The sequence below is a fragment of the Trematomus bernacchii genome, unplaced genomic scaffold, assembly GCF_902827165.1.
Source record: "Trematomus bernacchii unplaced genomic scaffold, fTreBer1.1, whole genome shotgun sequence".
Taxonomy (NCBI): domain Eukaryota; kingdom Metazoa; phylum Chordata; class Actinopteri; order Perciformes; family Nototheniidae; genus Trematomus; species Trematomus bernacchii.
In genome coordinates, this window is record NW_022988098.1 from 8,593,555 (window position 1) to 8,607,590 (window position 14,036).

General features: G+C 38.5%; 1 long non-coding RNA gene across 2 annotated transcripts; it reads left to right on the top strand.

Moving 5' to 3' along the window:
• The first annotated feature begins 3,206 nt into the window (after positions 1–3,206).
• LOC117475596 lies at positions 3,207–13,297 on the top strand. Of its 2 annotated transcripts, none has more exons than XR_004555188.1 (5): positions 3,207–3,590; positions 7,587–7,764; positions 8,956–9,129; positions 10,014–10,104; positions 13,249–13,297. It is a non-coding gene; the product is annotated as an uncharacterized LOC117475596 (long non-coding RNA). The 2 variants fall into 2 exon arrangements; XR_004555189.1 differs by having other exon boundaries at positions 7,593–7,764.
• The last annotated feature ends 739 nt before the right edge of the window (positions 13,298–14,036 follow it).

The following is a 14,036-nucleotide window of genomic DNA, read 5'->3' on the forward strand; positions in this document are numbered from 1 at the left end:
GCTCCGTGTGTGTCTGTGTGGCACGAGTGAGCGAGAGAGAGAGAGAGAGAGAGAGAGAGAGCAAGATTGTTGTTGCTGCGCTAACCGATATTAGAAGCTGTTTCTACTAAGTAACTAAGTTACTAACTAAGTGAAAGGAAAGTCCTCTCCTGTCAGATAACGTCAGCTCAGTGAGGTAAAGGACTCTCTCTGTTTAGATAGTTAACTTTAGTCTAAGTTATCTCAGTGGGTCTCAAAACAGTTTGATCACCATTTATGTAAACAAGTATTTCCGAGGCACACTTCATATGATCATTATAGTTAGGCTATAAAATAATAAGAGAATAAATGAAAAACAGGTATGAAATTGAAATACTATATGACAGTAAAACAAGAATACAGTTTAAAAAGGGGAGTGATTTGTAAAATATCCATAAAGAAAAAGTACATCTGTTTACAGTTCTGTTTCAACATTGAGAGATGTATCTATCTATCTATCTATCTATCTATCTATCTATCTATCTATCTATCTATCTATCTATCTATCTATCTATCTATCTATCTATCTGTAGACAGACAGACAGACAGACAGACAGACAGACAGACAGACAGACAGACAGACAGACAGACAGACAGACAGACAGACAGACAGACAGACGGATGGATGGATATATGGATATATAGATGGACAGATAGATAGATACCTCATTCATCCCAAATTGTGAAATGTGTGGAAACAATAACATTAAATACAAATGAAAGCAATAGACAGGAATATATGCATTTAATGTAGCCTTACTAAGGCTGACCTAAATACGTTGCTTTTCTACAGATTACGTTACCACTGCACTGGTAAGGCAAAACTATAGGCCGATTAATAAGATGTGAAGTGCTTTGTAACTTTGACCCGCTTGACTGAATACACAAAAAACAATGAAGAAAGTTGAACCAATAAACTAACACAAACTAACTGTATCACTATAAAATGATGATGATGGTGATTGTTACGACCTTATGTCATTTGTGTGTAGATATTTGCCCCTCCTCCTGTATCTGTCCTGTTGTGTCCTACTTATACCGTATACTGGTCCTCTTGCTTGTCTTGAAAACCTCAGAAAAGAAACTACTTTAACCTGTCCTTGTTGGACACGCTTTAATTTATGCAAAAGTGTGAAACCCTTTTCTTTTGGTTAATTCTCGTTTTCTCCTGTTTATACGTCAGAGTAGGTAAGAAGCCTGTACGTTTATTTTTCTTATTTGTTAGGCAATATTTATGTGTTCAGAGATTTGTTTGTTTTGTGGGTTGTTGCGTTTCTTTGTTAAAAACTTTGGTAATTAAAATGACCAAACGGCATTCTCTGTCTCGGTGTCCATGTTCTTGGGAGTGGGAAGAGTTGGGAGAGGGCAATTTTATGCTGCGCCTAGTTTCTCTAGATCTGGGCGTAACAGTGATAAAGAATACATCTAACATAGCCGTGGGAACATGTGGGTGCATGCGCTGCATCGTCCAATCAGTGAGCGATACACAGTAAGGGGGCGGGGAGAGTATCTGAGGATTTCACCCGAGGATGATCCGAGGTGGTTCCTCGGTTATCGCTCCTCCATTATCGCTCCTCGCTCTTCGATCCTCGGTCCTCCGGCAGAAATAAGAGTCATGGGACGCTACTCAAGATGGCAGACAAATCAACTACCGGTGATACCGAGGACCGAGGACCGAGGAAATGAAAATTGTCGACCTGAGAAGGACCCCGTGTGTGTAAAAAGACGATCCACAAGCAGAGATTTGAGATCCACAAGCAGAAATGTGAGATCCACAAGCGCATTTTTGGTTGACAAATACAAAATGGATTCACAAATGCCTGATCGAAAGTTGTAAATGTTAAAGAGATATTCAAAGATCTTTTTTTTATTTGTAAAAATATTTAGCGCATTTGCAGATCCGTTTTACATTTGCAAATTTATTTGTGAGTTTGCAAATCTTTTAAATGCATTTGTGGATGGTGTTTTACATTTACAAATCACATATTTACACACAAATGATTTTTCTGTTCACACAAATAATTATGAGACATATCTATGCCCATAGATGCTGCATCCTGGAGGAGTCAAATAGTTGGTGCGTGCGAGCCGGGTAGACTGAAGCGTGCAGACGGGAGGCATTCTACCAAGTCAGGACAGGCAGCCGGTAAGACACTCAGAATCCATAATGTTGTGTGAGAGCTCCGCAGAGCCGCGGTGCGCTAACATGTTTCTGTTCTGTTAAATTGTTTGCGTGAGTGCCACGTGTCTTTTTAGAACTCTGCGCAGCATTGTTTATAGATTTAAGTTTCAATGTGGTGCGCTAATTGTGCAGAACATTATGAGCTTAGACGCTCTGTTATTTATTGTCAAAAGGATCAAATAAGGACCTATTTTAGTTATAATTTAACATCCTGCAATTAGCGTACTCGGATAGGTGTTCAAAGGAATACGATTTTAGGAGGTTCAATAAACTGAATTGAAGAACAATAAATAAATACAATAAAATATTTATTCATAAAAAGTATTCATTTCGATTTCCTAAACCTTTGTAATAAAATCCTGTTAATTTAATTCACTGAATGTTCCTGCTAAAATGGAGGAAAGAATCTTTCTTGTTACAAAGAATTCATTTGAGTTATTAAAAACATTGCTAACAAAATCTGGTTTAATTGGTTGAATACTTTCTAAAATGGAGGAAAGAATATTTTCTTGTTTAAATATAATGAATTAGATTTGTTAAAAATATTTCTAGTAAAGTCCAGTTAATTAAATCTGCTGCGATTTCTAAAGAGCTTGGGTTCAAAGAAACGTTTTCATGTTTCAAATGGATATTTCTGTGCTTAATCTGCTCAGTCCATTTGAAACATATTCAATTTACCCTGTTTAATTATTTGCATTATTTATTACAAAAACACACAAAACCTCAATTATTTTCCATATAATAATTAGCAGGGGGATGGGGCTTTGGTGGTTATTATGAGTCTTGAATATGTCAAAGATTAACAAAAAGTTGATTTGACTGCATTATTATTTTTTACGTAGTTTCAGATATACCTCTGGACACCTTTGTGGCCAAAAATGCCTCATTGACTTCCATTCAAACCACATTTTTTGATCTCACTGCCATTGCAGTATACAACCATGCGTTTGGTAATGTCAGCATTTCATTTAGAAGAAAAGTGATATTTGATATTTCTACTCTATTCCACCAGATTCAACCATTTTCCCACTGTAGGCCTGTGTGTGTGTTTTATTCCTGCTCTTTGCAGCATCTCTGAAGATGCAAATGTTTATTATCCAATTATGATCAAACTATTGTCAGATTTTAAAATGGAACTGAATTTCCTGCTCCCTCTCTCTCCTCTCCTCCCTCTCTCTCTCCCCTCCCCCTCTGGGTGTTTTTCGTTTTGATGGAGAGACTGGCAACGAAATCTGGAATGGCTTTACCGAATGCCTCACGGATCACGGACATTACATTACAGCGGAGTGCGGAGAGGGACGGGAAAACTGTGAATGAACAAGGAAAGGACAATGACAACGAAAATGCGAACGGACAAAATGGAAAAACAGGAGTAGGAAAACAAAAAGAGGTGAGAGGAGTTGGAGTGGGTGGTGGAAGAGGAGAAATATAAAAAAGGTTCTATAAATGTGGCGTGCAGGGACACTAGCCCGGGACTGTGTGGCACGGGAAGAGGGGGCGAGCGGAGCCAGGGGGAGAGAAAGTGCACAGGCGGTAAAAACAGCTGAGAATGGAGGAGATGAAGAAGAGCAAGAGGATAACAACAAATTGTGAAAAAACTGACATTTTCTGGCAGCGCGGGCGCCAGAAAATGTCCGTTAAAAAAACTGTAAAATAAAATACGGAGATAACATGTAAAAAACAGTAACTTACCTTACCACAAGTAGCCTCTATTACTGTAATTGTACATGAAATATTTTTCTTTTAACATATATTAATTGTTAGAATAGAGTCACACACCTAGAAAACAGAATAATTATCTTTAAAAAAATGATAAAGAAAAGCTAAAATATGGAAAATTACTTTTATTACAAAAAAGAACCGTATATGTAAGACGATTTACAAGTAAAACACAAAGAAAATAACGTCATTTTACTTTGCAAAAGCCTTAGTTTACATTAACTATCACGTTTTTTGCCCAAAAAATCTGTAATTTATGTATTTTAACCCTAACCCTTCATTTCCATCATCACAATGACCCGAGACCCTTTTAGATAACGTCACCCTGTGTTAAACTTTAAATGCAGGTAAACGTCCTGCAATCAAAGTCTACTGTCGACGTTTCAACTCAACTGGATGTTGCACTCGACCATATCGCATGGTTTTTTTGCAGCCTGTTGAGAAACAGATTTTAATTGATATGATATTTAAGACTTTCTGTGCACTTCCAGCCCCACAATGAATCCCAGGCTGCAATCAGAGCTAATCGCAGCACTTTCCTCCCGCTCTCCCCTTTCTATCCTCAAGGATTGTGTTGAATGACATGCCACTTAACATATCTGAACACAGTATTTTCACCTGGACATCAGCAGGAGAGGACTCTTTAAAGTAGAGACACTACATACTGATATACACCTGAAGGTCAGCAGGAGAGGACTCTTTAAAGTAGAGACACTACATACTGATATACACCTGAAGGTCAGCAAGAGAGGACTCTTTAAAGTAGAGACACTACATACTGATATACACCTGAAGGTCAGCACCATAGGGCCTCTTTAAGTATATCATTGGAAGCCAATGTATACATGCATTACATTCCAGATGGAAATGTTGTATTATTTTTAAAGTTACTATTTTTCTTACAGGTAAAGATATGAAAAACAAACATGACAAGTTTTAAATTCACATAAAGTTGAAACCAGGTGTTTTCACCCTATACCTCGTCTTGAAAGAGTTTTCACTGCACTTGTAAATGTGAAGGCCATGTTCAGTTAGCGTCCTTTCATCGTGACAGCAGGGATCACAGCTTCGCTTCAACGAGTCGTCTTCACTCCCAACAGCTGGTAGAGAAGCTTGTAGAAAACCCTGCTTTCACACACATTCAAACCTTTGTGTGCTGCTCATACGTTTCTAAACCCCTTCAAACAGCACTAACTGCTTCAGAGGCCTGTTTCATAAGGTGTCTGTTCAGCCCTGGTAGCTGCTGCAGGGAAAGAAAGCAAAGACAGTCAATCTGAATCTCAATGCCTACTCCACGCATTACAAAGACATTCAAGGGACCAACATAATTATTTCTTTAGTTCTTCGTCATCCCATGATAAGATAACAAGTACTTTATTGATCCCAATTTGGGACAGGTTTGTGTTGCAGCAGCATAAAAAGACATGGCATGGTACAAGACAAATTAAAAGACTAGAAAGAAAGTGTAGGACTTACTGTGCAAATGTTAAGTATTGTTTCAGATACAATACTTGATTACTGTGAGGCTTATAGACGACATTCTCTTTGCGTCTGCTTATAGATACTGTAGCAGGAGAGGAGAGAAAATATATTGTAGGCAGCAAATGTATGCCATAGATTTAAAGCTTATCATTTTCAGTTGTTTGCCAATTTATACTGAAATAAACAGAGCTTTTTTAAGTATTACACCGATTTAAACAGATTCTCTCTTGGATTTTTATTTGCTTAGCAATCTAAAAGACGTCATGATTTCTGCTGCTAGGAAGATTATGGGACGAAGAGTGCGATTCAGATCAGTGAAGAAAACAATAGTGAGACAAATAAAATGAACTTCTGATCACGCCTCAGTGCCTCAAAGTAATTGGGAGGCGTGTTGCGCAGTACATTGGTGTTATTTTTTGAGTGAGAGCAAAGAGCTGCAGTGCAGAGAGGTGAATTGTTTTCTAGTGAATCTCCTTTGTTTCGTCCAAACTTATAGTTCTTTGTCCATAGTCCCCCAGTGGCGGGGGTGACTGGGTGGCCGTGGACACCAGACGCTAAATCCTGGCCACCCTATTGGCCACCCCAAACACCCTCACCACGGAGGCCCTGAGAACATTAAGAAAAAAAAAGTTTAAGTCTTTCATCATTCATCAACAATTAACACTAATAGAACGTTATATTGATAATGTACTCACTAAAATTACAATTCATTTAACTTATTTTCTTCCAAAAGTTAATTATCCGAAGCCTCTGTACACCCCTTTCTATATAAAAGGTGGGTGTGGTCCATGAGTGGTGGAAATTAGTCTGCTAGCTAAGCTAGTCCATTGTAAATAATGTTGTTTTTTTTTACTAAGCTGACATTAAGTACTGTCAATATCTATACAGAAAATACAGAGGTTTTTAATTTCACTGCTCTTTTAGCTGACATTTAACAAATGCAGGTACATTTTTAGCAGCTATTCATACTATTTATATATACAATAAATTATTGAAAATAATAATATACATCACAAAAATAAAAACAATAAATAAAATATATTTTAATAATAAAGCAGAATAGACCGGCATAGAAACATTTCAACATATAACAATAGCCAACATTTTCCCAACATTTTGTTCCAAAGATAACAATTATAAACACTAAAGAAATCTAGCAGTTATGTGTGTGCGTGTGTACATGACTGTGTGTGTGTGTTTCTACTCTCTCCATTCAAAGTCAGCGACGTTTGTAATTAATGAATGCACCTTTATCGAGTGCTGTTTTTGTTTGTATTCCTTCCTCTCCACTTTAGTCCCCTTGTCTGGATTGATCTTGAATAGGCACCTGTTAAGACACAAGTACACTTACATTTAGTGTTTAATTACACATTCTGTGGATGATACAGCCATTAATTGTCTTTACAGTTATACAGCTTGAAGTCAAAGGGCAATGCTACTCTTCAATGTACTTTTTATTAACTGTTATGATCATATCTGTGCATTTAAAGCATTGGTTTGAATAGAGTTTTGTTATATAAAGTCGTCACTTGGCATCACTATCACACTGGACAGTATCGCAGCAGGTCTGTAAACAGGAGCAAGCGGTCACTTGAAGACGTGTGTGTGTGTGTGTGTGTGTGTGTGTGTGTGTGTGTGTGTGTGTGTGTGTGTGTGTGTGTGTGTGTGTGTGTGTGTGTGTGTGTGTGTGTGTGTGTGTGTGTGTGTGTGTGTGTGTGTGTGTGTGTGTGTGTGTGTGTGTGTGTGTGTGTGTGTGTGTGTGTGTGTGTGTGTGTGTGTGTGTGTGTGTGTGTGTGTGTGTGTGTGTGTGTGTGTGTGTGTGTGTGTGTGTGTGTGTGTGTGTGTGTGTGTGTGTGTGTGTGTGTGTGTGTGTGTGTGTGTGTGTGTGTGTGTGTGTGTGTGTGTGTGTGTGTGTGTGTGTGTGTGTGTGTGTGTGTGTGTGTGTGTGTGTGTGTGTGTGTGTGTGTGTGTGTGTGTGTGTGTGTGTGTGTGTGTGTGTGTGTGTACTGAATTTCCTGCTCCCTCCCCCCCCTCTCTCTCTCTCCCCCCTCTCAATTCAATATGCTTTATTTGCAGGAATGGCAGGTGAACAATATTGTCAAAGCTTCAAGGATAATACAATTCAATAGTGATATGATAAGAAATACAATTCATTCATTCATTCTGATGTTGCTATTATTTTAAGTTTCAGGTGGAACCGGGCAAGTCACTATACTGGACGATGGATGACCCCTTTGAGGACCGTGTCATATCTGAGACCACACCAACCTTTTTGACGGGACTTGCTGCTGTCTTTGCGATCTATATTCTACCTGGCTGCAGTACCAGGAAGAGGCAGCCTGTACTCTGGAATTCATTCAGAGGTAAGACTCCTTTCATTTACTTGTTATCATTATGTTTTTTTATTTACAATTAAAATCTTTGAAAGCTGAATAACCACAAATCATTACGTTGCACACTTAAAGGGATAGTAAAGTCATACAGAGCCTAAGGCTTTCATAAATATAAAATAAAAAACAGTTTACAAGTAGTCGAAAAATAATATATATAGATACAGATCAATAACAAAATAGCTTACATTTTAATAAATTAAATCATTAGCGTTACAAATACGTTTCATTTAAATACAAATGACCAATGAATAGGGATAGAACACGAGTGTGTAATGATCGCAGGCGGTCCTGCCTCCTCTGGCAAGCTGGGTGTAATCACCTAACAGCCCGGTGCTGCATCCTGGAGAAGGAGTCAAATGCATGCTTTTGGCATGGATTTTTGTAAGAAGTCTTCTTTTGAGTCAAATGTTTGAAATCCATTGTCGTTTACTCTTACATGTGTTGTATACTCTCGTGATGCATTTTGCACCCTCTGGACCCCTTTGTGGCAAAAATGTACACGCCCCAAAAAACTGCTATTAAATCATATATTTTTCTACGTTTTTCATGAATCAATTAAACAACTTCTAACGTGCTCAAAACTACCAAATATTCAATCATTCTCAGGATTTTAACCCTTTTAACCCTGTTTGATTATTTGCATTATTTATTACAAAAACACACAAAACCTCAATTATTTTCCATATAATAATTAGCAGGGGGATGGGGCTTTGGTGGTTATTGGAGTCTTGAATATGTCAAAGATTAACAAAAAGTTGATTTGACTGCATTATTATTTTTTACGTAGTTTCAGATATACCTCTGGACACCTTCGTGGCCAAAAATGCCTCATTGACTTCCATTCAAACCACATTTTTTGATCTCACTGCCATTGCAGTATACAACCATGCGTTTGGTAATGTCAGCATTTCATTTAGAAGAAAAGTGATATTTGATATTTCTACTCTATTCCACCAGATGCAACCATTTTCCCACTGTAGGCCTGTGTGTGTGTGTTTTATTCCTGCTCTTTGCAGCATCTCTGAAGATGCAAATGTTTATTACCCAATTATGATCAAACTATTGTCAGATTTTAAAATGGAACTGAATTTCCTGCTCCCTCTCTCTCCTCTCCTCCCTCTCTCTCCCCTCCCCCTCTGGGTGTTTTTCGTTTTGATGGAGAGACTGGCAACGAAATCTGGAATGGCTTTACCGAATGCCTCACGGATCACGGACATTACATTACAGCGGAGTGCGGAGAGGGACGGGAAAACTGTGAATGAACAAGGAAAGGACAATGACAACGAAAATGCGAACGGACAAAATGGAAAAACAGGAGTAGGAAAACAAAAAGAGGTGAGAGGAGTTGGAGTGGGTGGTGGAAGAGGAGAAATATAAAAAAGGTTCTATAAATGTGGCGTGCAGGGACACTATGCCCGGGACTGTGTGGCACGGGAAGAGGGGGCGAGCGGAGCCAGGGGGAGAGAAAGTGCACAGGCGGTAAAAACAGCTGAGAATGGAGGAGATGAAGAAGAGCAAGAGGATAACAACAAATTGTGAAAAAACTGACATTTTCTGGCAGCGCGGGCGCCAGAAAATGTCCGTTAAAAAAACTGTAAAATAAAATACGGAGATAACATGTAAAAAACAGTAACTTACCTTACCACAAGTAGCCTCTATTACTGTAATTGTACATGAAATCTTTTTCTTTTAACATATATTAATTGTTAGAATAGAGTCATACACCTAGAAAACAGAATAATTATCTTTAAAAAATGATAAAGAAAAGCTAAAATATGGAAAATTACTTTTATTACAAAAAAGAACCGTATATCTAAGACGATTTACAAGTAAAACACAAAGAAAATAACGTCATTTTACTTTGCAAAAGCCTTAGTTTACATTAACTATCACGTTTTTTGCCCAAAAAATCTGTAATTTATGTATTTATTTATTTGAACCCTAACCCTTCATTTCCATCATCACAATGACCCGAGACCCTTTTAGATAACGTCACCCTGTGTTAAACTTTAATTGCAGGTAAACGTCCTGCAATCAAAGTCTACTGTCGACGTTTCAACTCAACTGGATGATATTTAGACTTTCTGTGCACTTCCAGCCCCACAATGAATCCCAGGCTGTAAAGAGCAGCTCCTAAGAGGCTGCAATCAGAGCTAATCGCAGCACTTTCCTCCCGCTCTCCCCTTTCTATCCCCCCCCCCCCCCCCCCCCCCCAACAGATCCATCTCTAGGCTCAGCAGCCCTGTCCCCTTCTGGTCACCCTACCCCAGAATGCTGAACCTGAACCAGCGTTTCTCCCAACTGAAGGAGGTGAGCAGCATTGTGTTGAATGACATGCCACTTAACATATCTGCCTTTCATCGCGACACGATGTTTACAGTGAGAACAGCTGTGAGGTCCGTGCAGAAAGCAGAGCAGTGTGTAAAATATATATCACTCAGTATAACAGGCCTACTCTCTTTATTTGCTTTAGTTGAGCAGATATCTACAAACAAAGAGTCGATATTTTTCTAAAACCATTTAGTGCTTCACATAATAAAATACACAACGGCTGTAGCCTGATGATGTGCTTTAGGAGCTGTAGGTGTGTGTGTGTGGTGTAGTAGGTGTGTGTGGTACAGTGTGTGCGTAGATGCAGCGGACAGACAGGTCTCAGTTGGTTTGGTGTCCTTTCAAAGGAACTTAATTACATACAGTAACGTTAAGGCAAAGTAAAAAGAGGTTTACTGAGTATATGAAGTACATTAAGGTTAAGTTTTTATTCAAATTAAATATAATAGTGGATTTTTCCACCTAGTACAAGACATAGAAAGAGGAGAATTGTTAAACATGAAATAACAAACACACTGTAAGAAATATATATTGTAATGTTATTTAGGAGTTGTATTTATCATACAAGAGTGACTCTCATTTGATGGTTGTTTAGGCCCCGGCTCCACGGGAACGCATAGGCTACGGCAAAACGCATAGGAGTAACGCAAACGCAAACGCCAAAAAGCTTCCGCCCACACGCAATATACACCGGATTGTGTCAAGCTACACGAGACAGCTCCGTTTACATCCAACCGCTGGAAAAGCTGCAGTACATATGCCGAGCCTGTACGTGGCGCTGTAACTTCCTCCACAAAAGCAGCAACTTCCTCCACAAAAGCAGCGAAGAAGAATGGTTGTCATGGCTGCACTTCTGTTTATTCTCCTTGGTGGGGGCCGACAGAACCGGGCAGAGTTTTTCGCCGGTCAGCGTGTGTTAAAGTTTAAATCTTCCGGACAAAATTATAAAAGTGCCGGTCAAAGGTCTTCATTGTTATTTATTGAGCTTTAAAACAAATGAATAACGACGATATAATGATATATAATCATAAAATACACAGAGCCTGTCTCTTTTTCCTCTCTTCTGACAGCGTCAGTGTCTGCCTCATGCAGCAGCTGATCCTGTAATGAGTGACCCGACAGTAAAAATAAACATATTTATAACTAGTTTAGGTAGTTTGAGAGGTAATTAAAATAGCTAAGGGTGATGATCTGACTTGAAGTGTGTGTTTTGCTCCCGCTGCATCACAGCGGGAGGAGCTGCGTGTCTCCGTCCTGTCAGATTAGACTTCACTCGCATTTATGTCCACATCGAGATAAAGATAAATAATCTGAATTCAGTGTGCAGTGTACTTTTGCGGGGGTGAGCAGCAGAGGCGGGGAGAGGCGGGGCTATTGTGTCGTCATTATCAGAAACGGATGACCGTAGGGCTACCGGCCCCCTTGGACCCCAGAGCACTCCGTTCCCAGATCTATCCGCCTTTGGACCCGTTGTCGTTTGCAGGGTCCGTTTCTACCGTTCCGTTACGGCGTCGTCTAGCTTAAAGGGCTATACGCAAGAGAAATATGCGGATACAACCCGTTTTCGTTCCCGTGGAGCCTAGGCTTTAAAGTAGATAGGAAACTGAAAACGCAAATGATTCACCACAATTGTATTTTTAAAGTTTATGAAGCAAGGTAATGTTTCCCCATTGTTGTTTGGTGGTGTGCAACTAAATAATAATGATTAATCTCAACTATTTCTTTGTTTTGATTCCTCTCTGTTTCATTCTTTCCTGTTGTGAGTACTGGATCGCCACAACAACACTGTAAAACAAAAACTCGTAAAAGAACGGTCAAAGTAGCGGCTGCCAAACAAAAACCCTTAAATTAAAGTAAAATACTTTAACTGAAATAAAGTGCAAAAGCCATTAATTTAATTTAAAGTACACTGTAAAACAGTTCATGTATTAACATTGTTTTTTAAGTTGTCTATGTTGATTTCACTTTAGAGTTGAAACAACTACCAATCTTACATTATTAGTGCAAGAAAACTTTATTTACCTAGTCAAATAAACTCACATTTCAGTATTATAATAACTCACACTTTCAAGTTCTGCATTTATATAATATTGAATATTATGTCACGGATAGGATCATATTCTGTGCTAAATAAGAGACATGTAATCATTTACAAAACATCACCATGTTTTTATTTAACAAAATAATGTTGTTTAATCCACGTTGGTGTAAATACAAAACCATCTATGTTTTTTTGTCAGGAAATGCAGACCGGCTCATACAAACGATTTGTAATCATCATCCTCACGATCATTTAATGTATCATATGTTCGCCGAATTGAAATGAATGCACTAATACATGTAGTTTAATCCACGTGAGTTAACTACAAAAATAATCGGTTTGTTTTTATATCACATCCGACCGGAGGAAAATTCAGCACGGCTCTCACTACCGATAATCCTAATCCCACGGGCAAACAATAATATGTACAGTGTTAATAGTTTACTGTATTATTAGTGTCTAATATTACTGCCATACAGTGGCGTTTTTATATGTACAAAAGTGGTGGGGCACAAAAAACTTAGATGTCTATATATAAGCTTCTGCAGTGACGTGCAGTGAGGTTCATGGCTGGTGAGGCACTGGCACTGACTCTTCAGGTTTACAAATATTATATTTTGACCTAAACCAAAATATAATATTATTTTCAAAAGCTTTTTTTGTCTGATGCTTCGATTAATTTTAAACAGACAGTTCAACAAAAGGATACCCAAAAAATGTCATTTTATCATTTAAATATTGAATTGTTCTCTCTTAGTAAGATCCCATTTTCAATAAAATTGCGGTCTTACCTTGACTTGAAGATGAAGTCCATTTGCCTATCCTTCTGGACAAACATTTCTATTACTTTTTTGTAAAAGTCCTCCTTATGTTCTTGTAGTTTCAAAAGTCTATCATAAATGTAATCCATAGATTTATGATAAAAAAATTATAAAAGTAGGGTAGACATGTGGATGTTATCCGGCTAATCAAAACGTGCATTTATCTAACAGGTACGTTTCCCACAGATCTTATTTCCAGCTATTTTCTAAAATCCTCTGGAGAAATCTCATTGCTTTTTTGTGCTTACTTCCTGGTTTTAGGACGCGTCACTGCAGCTCTCTCGTCTCCTCTTCACACACCACACTTTTCGCGGCACACGTACTTACAGCCAATCAGCTCTGAATGATGTGAGATGACGTATGGTGGGGATGGTAGCTCCATGCCCCTCTGGTCATTATTTTTTTGCCACACACATTTCATTACAAAATACTCTGAGCATGCGCAGTGTAGTTTTTACAGTCACGTTCACTTCACAGCGAGAGGAAGAGGCATAATCAGGTTTTGTCCCACATGGCTCTAAGCAGCTCAATAGGCACACACTGTGACTGTAGACACACTAATTAGAAGAACACAGACTAAAACAGCAATGTACAGACGAATCAGATGATTAAACATGATCTTAAAATATATTTTATATATTTTTTTATTTATTTTTTTGCATTTTTGTAATCATTATTTGTAATACTTTCTGCTGACACTAGGTCACTTTCACTAGTCACGGACTAGGTCACTTTCTGCTGACACTAGGTGGGGCAGGTGGGGCTGTGCCCCACCTGCCCCTAATGACCAGTCGCCACTGCTGCCATAACAATCACACATTGAGTTGTTAAAATCAGACCGTTTTTTTTTTTTAAACAGTCTGAAACGGCAGCTCTCAGGTGATCAGCTGTGTGTGTCCTAATGGCCCATCACCCACAGCTCTCAGAGAGCTAAGCGCTGTCAGACCGGACCTAACCCTAACCCTGAAAAGTATTATCATCTGAAATTAATCATTATGTTATTAGTATTAAATGCATATAAGTATTTTTACAACTTGTATTTAGAAATA